The sequence below is a fragment of the Excalfactoria chinensis genome, chromosome 6 (assembly GCF_039878825.1).
Source record: "Excalfactoria chinensis isolate bCotChi1 chromosome 6, bCotChi1.hap2, whole genome shotgun sequence".
Lineage (NCBI taxonomy): Eukaryota > Metazoa > Chordata > Aves > Galliformes > Phasianidae > Excalfactoria > Excalfactoria chinensis.
Genome location: NC_092830.1, coordinates 10,793,891 through 10,803,201, shown reverse-complemented (window position 1 = coordinate 10,803,201; position 9,311 = coordinate 10,793,891). Strand labels below are relative to the sequence as shown.

At 40.7% G+C, this 9,311-nt stretch overlaps 1 long non-coding RNA gene across 1 annotated transcript; it reads left to right on the top strand.

Moving 5' to 3' along the window:
- Positions 1 to 569: 569 nt before the first annotated feature.
- On the top strand, positions 570 to 3,504 carry LOC140254477 (uncharacterized). Its single transcript, XR_011904230.1, has 3 exons — positions 570 to 870; positions 1,795 to 2,082; positions 3,420 to 3,504. It is a non-coding gene; the product is annotated as an uncharacterized lncRNA (long non-coding RNA).
- The last annotated feature ends 5,807 nt before the right edge of the window (positions 3,505 to 9,311 follow it).

Genomic DNA, 9,311 nt, shown 5'->3' with positions numbered 1-9,311 from the left:
CATAAAGGATACTGATGTATCAACACAAGATTGTTTCCAAAGCTTTTTACTGTAACAATCAATAGAGTTTATCTCGTTGCTACAATGAAAGCGAATGTAGCTAAAAGCAGAATGAAAGGCGTTCGGCTTTCCGTTACCTGGCTGCTGAGAGTCGTTCCTGCCACTGGGGGGCGGGGGTGAAGCCGAGCTCTGTGGCTCCAGGGGTGTCGTCCACCCGCCTGTAATCAGGTCCTGGGTGCGTGAGCGTTTGTGCTCTGCTGGCAGCCTGCGTGGGGTGACCGCTCCGTTAGCGGGCTGCGCTTCTGGGTGCCCCGGACTGGAGGGAGAAGGAGCCTCCCTCGGCCGTAGGGACGGGGGCTGCCCCGTAAGCCAGGGAGAAGTTGCCCCGGGGTCCCAGGCCCTTTGCAACGGAGGCGGTGGCTGGGGGTCCCCTGTAAGCAGGGAAGCTGTCTTTTGGCCGCTGTTTTTTGTGTGCCCGGCACCATTTGCCCGGACTGCCCGCCTCTGCGATCCCCCGCAGCACCGGCTGGAAGTCCGCAGTGAGTCAGTGAGGTGAGAAAAGCCGCTCAAAGCGGGTTTTGCCGGGGTGAATTGGGTTGGGGGACGCAATGAGGGGGGAATGCAAGGCCTTCCTTGGCTGGGTGGTTGCGTGACCCGTTCGTTTGTCGACGTCGGGTTTCCCTTTTTTTACCGGTGTTGGGACTTGCCGCTCCGCGGGTCTGACGGTGTCGCCGCTGATGTTTCGGGAGCTGCTGCGGAAGAAAGAAGAAGCGGCGCGGAGGACCTGGCCGGCAGGAGCGAGCACGAAGCGGCTGCTGTCGATTATCAATCTCCTCGACTTAACTTTTGTCCTTGGAAGCCTCGGTTCAAGTAAGTGTTCTGCTCCTTTTAGCTCCTTATTGCCACCATATACCTTTGAGAATAGAATTTATTTTCATGTTTTCTTCCAACGACGTTTGCTTTTAATCTCTGGCGTGCACTGAGTTTTGTCTGAAACAACAACATCTGAAACAACAACGTACTGTCTGAATTGTCAGCTACCCATTAGTTTCCTTTCTGCACCTGTCAGGAAAATCCTTTTATTGGAGCTGTGGATTATATTGGCCTGTTTTTTGGTTCGTAGTCGTGACTGATATGGCACAGCTCTTCCCTTAATCTCGCCCACGTCCTCTGTCAGGCAGGGTCTGCTTTAGATTTTCAGTGAAGTACGTTGCCTCACTTCCAGCTACCCTTTTGCTGAGCTTTTCTTCCGTTGCAGTTTGTCAGCACTGTCTGCCAAAGCTAGATATTTATTTGGATTTATGGGATGAATTGGGTACTCAGGGGTTTGCCTGGTTCCCCATCTACTGTTTGTGTCATTTTCTCATCTGGTGCTTTATCCTTCCTTTCTTTGAATGTGATTTTATTGGACTTTATGCATTAACGTGGCCCTGATCAGTGGGCCTGTGTGTTTGCGTGACTGTTTCAGAAATGAGTCCCGTTGTCTGATTCAGTTCTTTCTGGGGTGTCGAGTCACCGGAAGGCTTGCTTTGTAGGGCCCGGGATAGTATTTTGGGCAGTAGCCACGTGCACGGGGTCTGTTTCTATTGATCCAGTGGTTGTAAGCATGTGGTGTTTAGGTGGCCAACGGCTATAATCTTTTCACACATCTCACAACTTGTTTAATGCTAGGAGTTGGACTATTTCTTTCTCCACCCATTTTTGTTGTGACATTGCTCCTCCTTTGTCTTATCTTACAAGCTCTCCTTGTTAAACGTTCAGGCTTTTTAAGGCGTTTTTTCTTTTGGCTTATAGGTGCCAACAGTTACAGGCACTGGTTGTTTGGTTGAATTGTGAGACTTACAGTGACTGGAGTGACCGCAAGGCTAGTTGTGAGCTTCGTGGCAACATCTGTGCCCTTTAGAAGGGTTGCAGTACCCACAGGTCCATCACATGGCCTGAAGCAACCACAAGGCCTGTCGCGAGGGAGCAGAGCAGCTGCAGGACTTGTCGCAAGGCTTGGAGCAGCAACAGGGCCCGTCACAGGAGCCGGAGCAACCCCAGGGCTGTAAATGCTGCAACCTGGCTGTTCTTCAACGTTGGGTAATCCTGCTTTGTTTTCAGTTTTTGGAACTGCGATTAAATTCACAGCTGCAGAAATCTAGATAGCAGTACTCAGTGCTTGTGTCTGTTGCCTAATGTACTCAATATTTTTAGAAAGAAGGAGAAAAAAAAAAAAAAAGAAAAAAGGTTGCCAAATACATAAAAAAAGAAATCAAGTTTAAAACTAGGGACGTCAGATGGGCCCTAGTTAGTTTCCATTTATCTCATGTATTTATGGAACAGATACATCTTCTAAATGAAGCTTATTAAGCAGTCTTTCAGTGTTGTTGTACTTGACAGGTATCCTCTCAAACGGTTTATAGACAGTGCTTGTCAAAAGTCAGAAAGAACTTTCTCTTACATCCTCCTGTCCCTCTGATAAAAGATGAGGGAAGGGGGAAAAAAGTGTGCAGTTCCTTGTGTGTCTGAGGTATGTTGCACCGGGAGTTGGGAAGGCAAAGTCCTTGCTGATGTCCTCCTGTATATGTTTACAAAGCTATAATGGATCATTAAATTAGAGCTAGTGATAGGTTTTTAATTCCAGGTGGGAATGGTTTTGTTCATTTAATCGGATGTTATGCATATCAGAGATCAGGGATCTCTGGTATTTTTTGGGGAATCTTAATAATTGCCTCAGCACTGAGGCTTCTATTCAGCACATAGCAGTGTGGGCTTTCTGTTTTTTCTTTTTCTTTTTCTTTTTCTCTTTTTTTTTTTTTTTTCTTTTTTTGTTTTGTTTTGTTTGGTTTGGTTTGGTTTTTAGTTTTAAAGTATTGGGTTTTTTATTTGTTCAGCACATAGACAAGATTAGTGTTGTCATTTTTCTGTTCATGTGGAAATTATGACCTGGAAGTGACCAAAACCTCATGCAGATGACAAATTCCCTGCAGTTACGAAGTAACCACGTGAACTGGTTTGGTGTTGTGATTTGCATTTGTCATTATCTATCTCCATCTGCTTTCGCAGTTTTAACCATGTTAAGATCATGGCCTAGGTTATTCTGTGCAAAATAGTAATAATAATAATAATAATAAATAATCCAAAAACCCGTCAGGTTTATGCTGATAACAGCTTTGATTTACTATTGTTCTCAGTTAGTTCCATCAGATGTACTCTTCTGCAGTTCTGAACTTTAGAACTGAAATGCTAAAACTAAGCAAAAGTTGTAGAGCAGTTTGAAAAGCTGTGAACTTCTCTAAGACCTCTTAGATGCCATCTGTTAAAGGGCAGTTATTCTGCCTGGCTATTCTTACTGTTTCTTATCATTTAGGAATCTATTTCTAGTTTTGCTATGACCAAGTCTGCTTATCTTATCCATCCTATGTGTTTTCACGCAGGAAAGTCCACGGTAGTTCTTGAAACAGCACCTTTTGAAAGGTTTTGCCTGCTCCACCCAGTGTTCCGAAACACAGTTTTCTGAGTAGTAAAAGACAACGTTCATTCCTCCGTAGTGATGATTCCATCTCAGTCCTGAGGTATGTCTATTTCAGCACGTAAGTTAATTTTTATTAACACGGGATCTAAAACAGAGTATTAGTCTGCTAAGGAACTGCCATTATATTCTATGTATGTATGCATAGTCTGTAAAGCACTATATTCTAGTATGTGAAGTCCACTGTTTTTCTTTCCTTAGCAATTTTCTTTCCTCTTGTGCTTTTCCTGCTTTTATAAGCAGGGTACTATTTTTCTGAAGAACTTGACAGCAGGCGTTATTCAGCGCTCATGGAGAGCCTTCAGTTAACAGTCTTTAGCAGGGGGGTTGGAGCTTGACATTCCTTGAGGTCCCATCCAACCCAAACTATCCTATGATTCAGTGTTATTATCTTATTATCAGATCATACTTTTCCTTACTGGCTTTTGGAGTTATTTATTTACATGTCAAACGATGTTTCCAATACAGACAGTCACAGTGAAATGACTCAGTGATGACTGTGTGGTACAGCTATATTTTAAGGAAATAGATTTGTTTACCTTATGAAGTACTAAAGTCTTGAATTTAGTAGTCAAATAATTATATTTGAACATGATACAGCAGACGATTTTGCAGCCTGATTTGCCATCTCTTCCAAGGAAGAAGCACATACTGGGAAGCGAGGGTTGTGAATTCAGCTTGTTTCAGAATAATCTGTTTTTTCAGCATTGCTAACTAGCGTTTTATAATGTGTACCAATCATCAGAAATCCACTTAATACAAGATTATTTCTGGCTCCTTAATGTCCTTCTGTTTTTGTTTTTTTTTTTTTTTTGTTTTTTTTTTTTGTTTGTTTCTTTGTTTTGTTTTTGTTTTGTTTTGTTTTGTTTTTTCATCTCTCTTATCATGATGCAATGGAAGTGTTTGCTAAATCAGCTGTCTCGAGCACGTTTACCCTTTCTTTTCCGTCCATGTCAAACTCACGATGTCACTCAGATGTCCAAATAATCCACTCTAGACCGTGATTTTCAAGGAGGAAGACACTTGCCACAGATTGCGGTAGTACTCACCCCTATACTTTAGTGTTTTAATAGTGCATTTCTCTTTAATCTTAATGCATTCAGTCAGTAACTCTTCTTTTCTCATCATTTCAGTAGTTTTTTTCTTCTCCTTTTTCCCATAGGATATATTTTTTCCCACTTGGTGAGTTGATGCCAGCGGAAACATTGTTGGAGTTCAAAGGGGAGAGATTGTTTGGCTAAAATCTATCAGTACATTGTAAGTAATCCTGCATCACAAATACATTTGATTATGGTTAGGAGAAATAGCAGCAAAGTAGTTGAGTTTTATTAGTGTTGAAAAATGTGTACACTTGTCTATTCTCGGTGCTATTTCAGAGAGAATTCTTTCTTTAATGACAGTTTATTTTTATGTGCTTTCACCCATAAGCCAGCTTCTCTGATATTTGAGATGGGACCGAGCAAGATTGTGACAGATGTAAAAACATGGTATGGTCGATGTCAGAAGATATTTCCAGAGGACACCTGCTCGAGCACGGCCCCCTATCTCAAGCCCCCAGGGTCACGTCCAGGCTGCTTTTGAAGATATCTTTGGTAGGGTATTGCACAGCCTGTGACAGTGTTCTGACACCAACACATTAAAGAAGGGTATCCTGATGTTCGGAGGAAACTGCCTGCATTGCAGCTCGTGCCCTTTGCCTCTTGTCCTGTCGTCAGACACCACTGGAAAGAGTCTAACTCTGTCTTCTTTATTTGCACTGTTCGGTTATTTGATCCCAGTAATAAGTTGTGTGTTTGGTATGTGCTATTAGTGTTACTTACCTGAGTGATTAGTTAGAGGGACATTCTTATGAGAATGCTTAATTTTACTCTCCATTCCTTTTTTCTTTTTATCTTTGACTGAATTGTAATATAGAGGTAATCACTTGGAAGCAGAGCCGCAGTGAAACCACACGGATAAATTTGACTGATTCTGCTTTCTGAAGTTGCTTTCGCGTACTGAAACTTATGAGCTCTGAAGAGGTAACTGTGCTTAATCTTAGGGGCTGCTTTATGCTCGCTAGGGTTTACGTGACTGATACGCAGCGCTGGCAGATGAGCAGGGTGGTACAAGGAATCCGAAAAGGAGGAGAAGCCGATGGTTTGCACCCTTCTAAGGACAGGATGAAGTGGTGTGTTCGCGAATTCAGGCTGCTAGTTAAACCCCAGGAAAAACCAAGCTACAGATGAGGAACAACATGAAGGTGACGACAGGCTTGCTGGGTTAGGTTTGTCTCAGGGCTGTGCACCTACCCGGGCTCCTTCCCTCCTTATTTTTATGGACAGAATTGAAAGTCTGCACACCGATGAATTCTTTTCTTTGGAAATGATCTGCTTTCCCTCCGCTTTTAATCTGTTTGAGCAAGTTTCTTCTTTTAAGAGGTAGAGAAGGCATTCCGTGAGTCTGCATCAAAAAGGCAAAGTTAAAAGGCAGACTCCTCCTGAGGAGAAGCCTGACAGCGCTTCACTCACGTAGGCGGGAATCCTATTATTGAAGACTGAAAAATGCAAACGGGCCACAGAGAACCGAACTGAGCAAACACAGCATTTCATAAAGAGAGAGAAGAGAAAAGCTGAGAAGCCCCAAACCCATATTAAATTTGCCAAACGAACTGCAGGACAGACTACAATGCAGTATAAATACCAAGTATAGTTTTCCTAGTGTCACGCATTCTGGTTGTTTTTTGTGTATTTCCGATGTTACAGTTTATGGATAAATAAAATAATTTGTACAGCAATAAAATGAAAGAGTATTTCTGACTAAAACTGGATTATAACTCTGTCAGATTTTCCCCGCTTAGCACATCACTGCCAGACACAGTGCTCTATGCGTATCACCATTTGCTTTCGAGGGCTAATGTACATATGTGACTTTAAATCTCATTTTTACTTGTGTTCACTTGAGGGATTTGAACAAAGGACCCGAATTAAAAGCAGATCTGTAACACAAGAGATTATTTGTAGAATCATTCAGAATTCTGAACAGCTCTCTGTGTAACACAAGACATCCCTTACTGTTTTTTTATTCATCTTTCAAACCCTCAGTTTCATGTGGTTTCATTGCATTATTTGTCTCCTTTCTCAGCATCAAGTAATAAACACTAAACTGTTTAAAGCTGCTTTTACTGAATGTGTTGCTTTCTTAAGTGAAGAAGATTTTGTCAGGCAGCTTTTATTCACAAATAAATGTTTGTTTTTGGTTTTTTTTTTTTTTTTCTTTGTTTTTTTTAATCCTTAAACTTTTTGTTTTGGTTATGTGATATCCCTTTCTGCTATTTGTGGTGACTCAGCACATGTCATTTTTCATCACGCTCAAAGTGCAATCTGTCACTGGAAAATGGGCTCTCAGTTTGTGCGGCTGGCAAAAAAGGTGGCCTAAAAAGGCCTCGCAACCCTTTGAGAATGTTACAATAGGTGTTCCACAAAGAGATTTGCTTTTTGTTCTGTGCTCCAGCGTGTCCAATTATTCTAATGGAAAGAGACTTCCCTAAGCATGCTGAGGAAAGATTACTCATCTCTAGTAACAGCTTCACAAGGCACAGCTTGAAATGTTTGTTTGTTTGTTTGTTTCCATTTGAGACTGCATAATAATATGTATGACTGCATAATATAATACACCTTTTTTTTTTTCTTTTTTTTTTTTTTCTTTTTTTCTTTTTTTCCCAGTGTGTTACAAGGTTCATTTTCTCTATCAGATGATCACAAATGACAACTGACATCCTTTGGTATTTACGGAAAATGAAGGCATATAAGTGAAAGTGTGAAGAAGGGCTGTACAGTCCCATCGTTCCTATGTGCGCTATGGGTAAATGAGCTGAGTATCCAAACAACCTGACAGAAGGGCTTTGGTAACTGGAAGTCAAATGTTTCTTTCTCAATGCTTGAACTGATTTTACATCTGCAAAGTCAACCAAAAATCAGAGCTCACTGGTGGTTCTCGAGAGTCTTTTTTATGTGGTTTTGAGTGAAACTCTTAAGGAAGTTCCTGGCCTTCGCTTGCGTACCAGATAATTAATATATTGAAGTCTTGTTTCCTGATTTCTTCCTGTACATCTGCTACAAAATGACTATACATAGAGATGTAAGGACATATTAAAATTGGAACTCTGATTTCACAATGATTTTTCACTTAGAATATTTTGAAATAAAGGTATCTTAGTCCTCATTTTCTCGGTAATGAATGTGTAATGTGTTGCCAGTCTTCTCGGAGGTACTTCCAGCAGAAAAAGGCACCTGGCAATTAGAAAAGCATATCAGATAACAGCGGTTGTTGTAAATACCCAGAACCTAAGCAAGTTTTTCATCTGGCAGGTTTCCATGCAGGTCGGCTGTCGTCCTCTCATTCATCTTAATATTAGGGCTTCTGCCTGTTAAGCGTCCGCTTAGGTACCGATAGCTGCAAAAGGCTGGACGCTTCCTGTCGGAGAGCCGCTGGGGGACACACACATATCTTACAGCATCGGAGCCTTTGGATAGTTTCTACATTTCCTGGGCACTATCTTTGATAGGTATTTGAGGGCAATAGGAATTCCCAGCTCTGCCTATTAAGAGTCAGAGTGAAATTGAAAATTAGAACAATGAAAGATGACTTTGTGTCCTGCAACAGGGAATTACAATGGACCTGAAGCTTCATTTAGAGTCTGGTTTTGAGCAGAAACCCTTGAGGAGATAATGAATTCTATTATTAAATGCAAACATGTTTCACATGGGCTCAAATGCACCCTGCTACGGGCAAGCATCCAGATTTTGCATTTGAACGTGGCAGGGTCTGAAACAGCGACCTTCATTTGAGATCTCTATCATCCTCAAGGAAAAAAGAAAAACAAGAAAACAAAACAGAACAAAAAAAAAAAAAAAAAAGAAAACACAATAAATGTTAATTAAATAGTTAAATTTAAAAAATATAGAGTTAATAAATAAATAGTTAATTAAATAAATAGTTAAATAAATGTTTACTGAATTAATATCTATCCTATGTCTGCACTATTTTTTTCCAACCTCTTTTAGCACATGTTCAGTGAAAGCAACATGTTTCACACGAGACAGTTCAATTGGAAAATAAATTTATTCCATTGGCACGTGAGAGTCATTATGGAAACTATTTACAGTAGACTGAAAGTGATAATGCTGCTGTTAGTGTTGTCTTTAGAAGTTTATTGTTCAAGACATTGAAGATAATTTTACACAGATTCCATTTTAAGAATAGCTTTTTAATATTAAAAATACTGAGTCATTATGTATGATCATCCTGCGAGAGTAAACCAAAATCAAAATCTATCATGAGCTTCAGGCGTATGTTAAGGAGCTCTTCAAAGATGGGGTAACTCTGGAATCAGTCTTGGATCTTCTGTACTGCTGAACAGCCCCAATTGTCATTAAATTCTTCTTTGAGGCCTTTCGAGTTAATATTAATGGCCTGCTTTACACAGTATATTGCTTAAAAAAAACAAAACAAACAAACAAAAAAAAAACTCATCTCATTTTAAATGGAAGAGACAGGAATCACACCAATATTTCACAAAGAACTTTCTCAACATTAATTGAAAATGAAAGAACCAGAGTTGAAGCACGTGCAAACGGAGTCTCAGTTCCCCAAGAGCGCTTCGTTTCTCTGCAATAAATCTCTTCTGGCTCTGCTTTGTGCAGTAAAATCCTCTGTGGAAATTCTGATGTCGGTTGTGGGTTTTCTTACGAATGTTAAAAAACTTTTTGAAATATTGGCTCAGCGTCCATTTCTTTGACAGAGCGGCTCGGGTGGC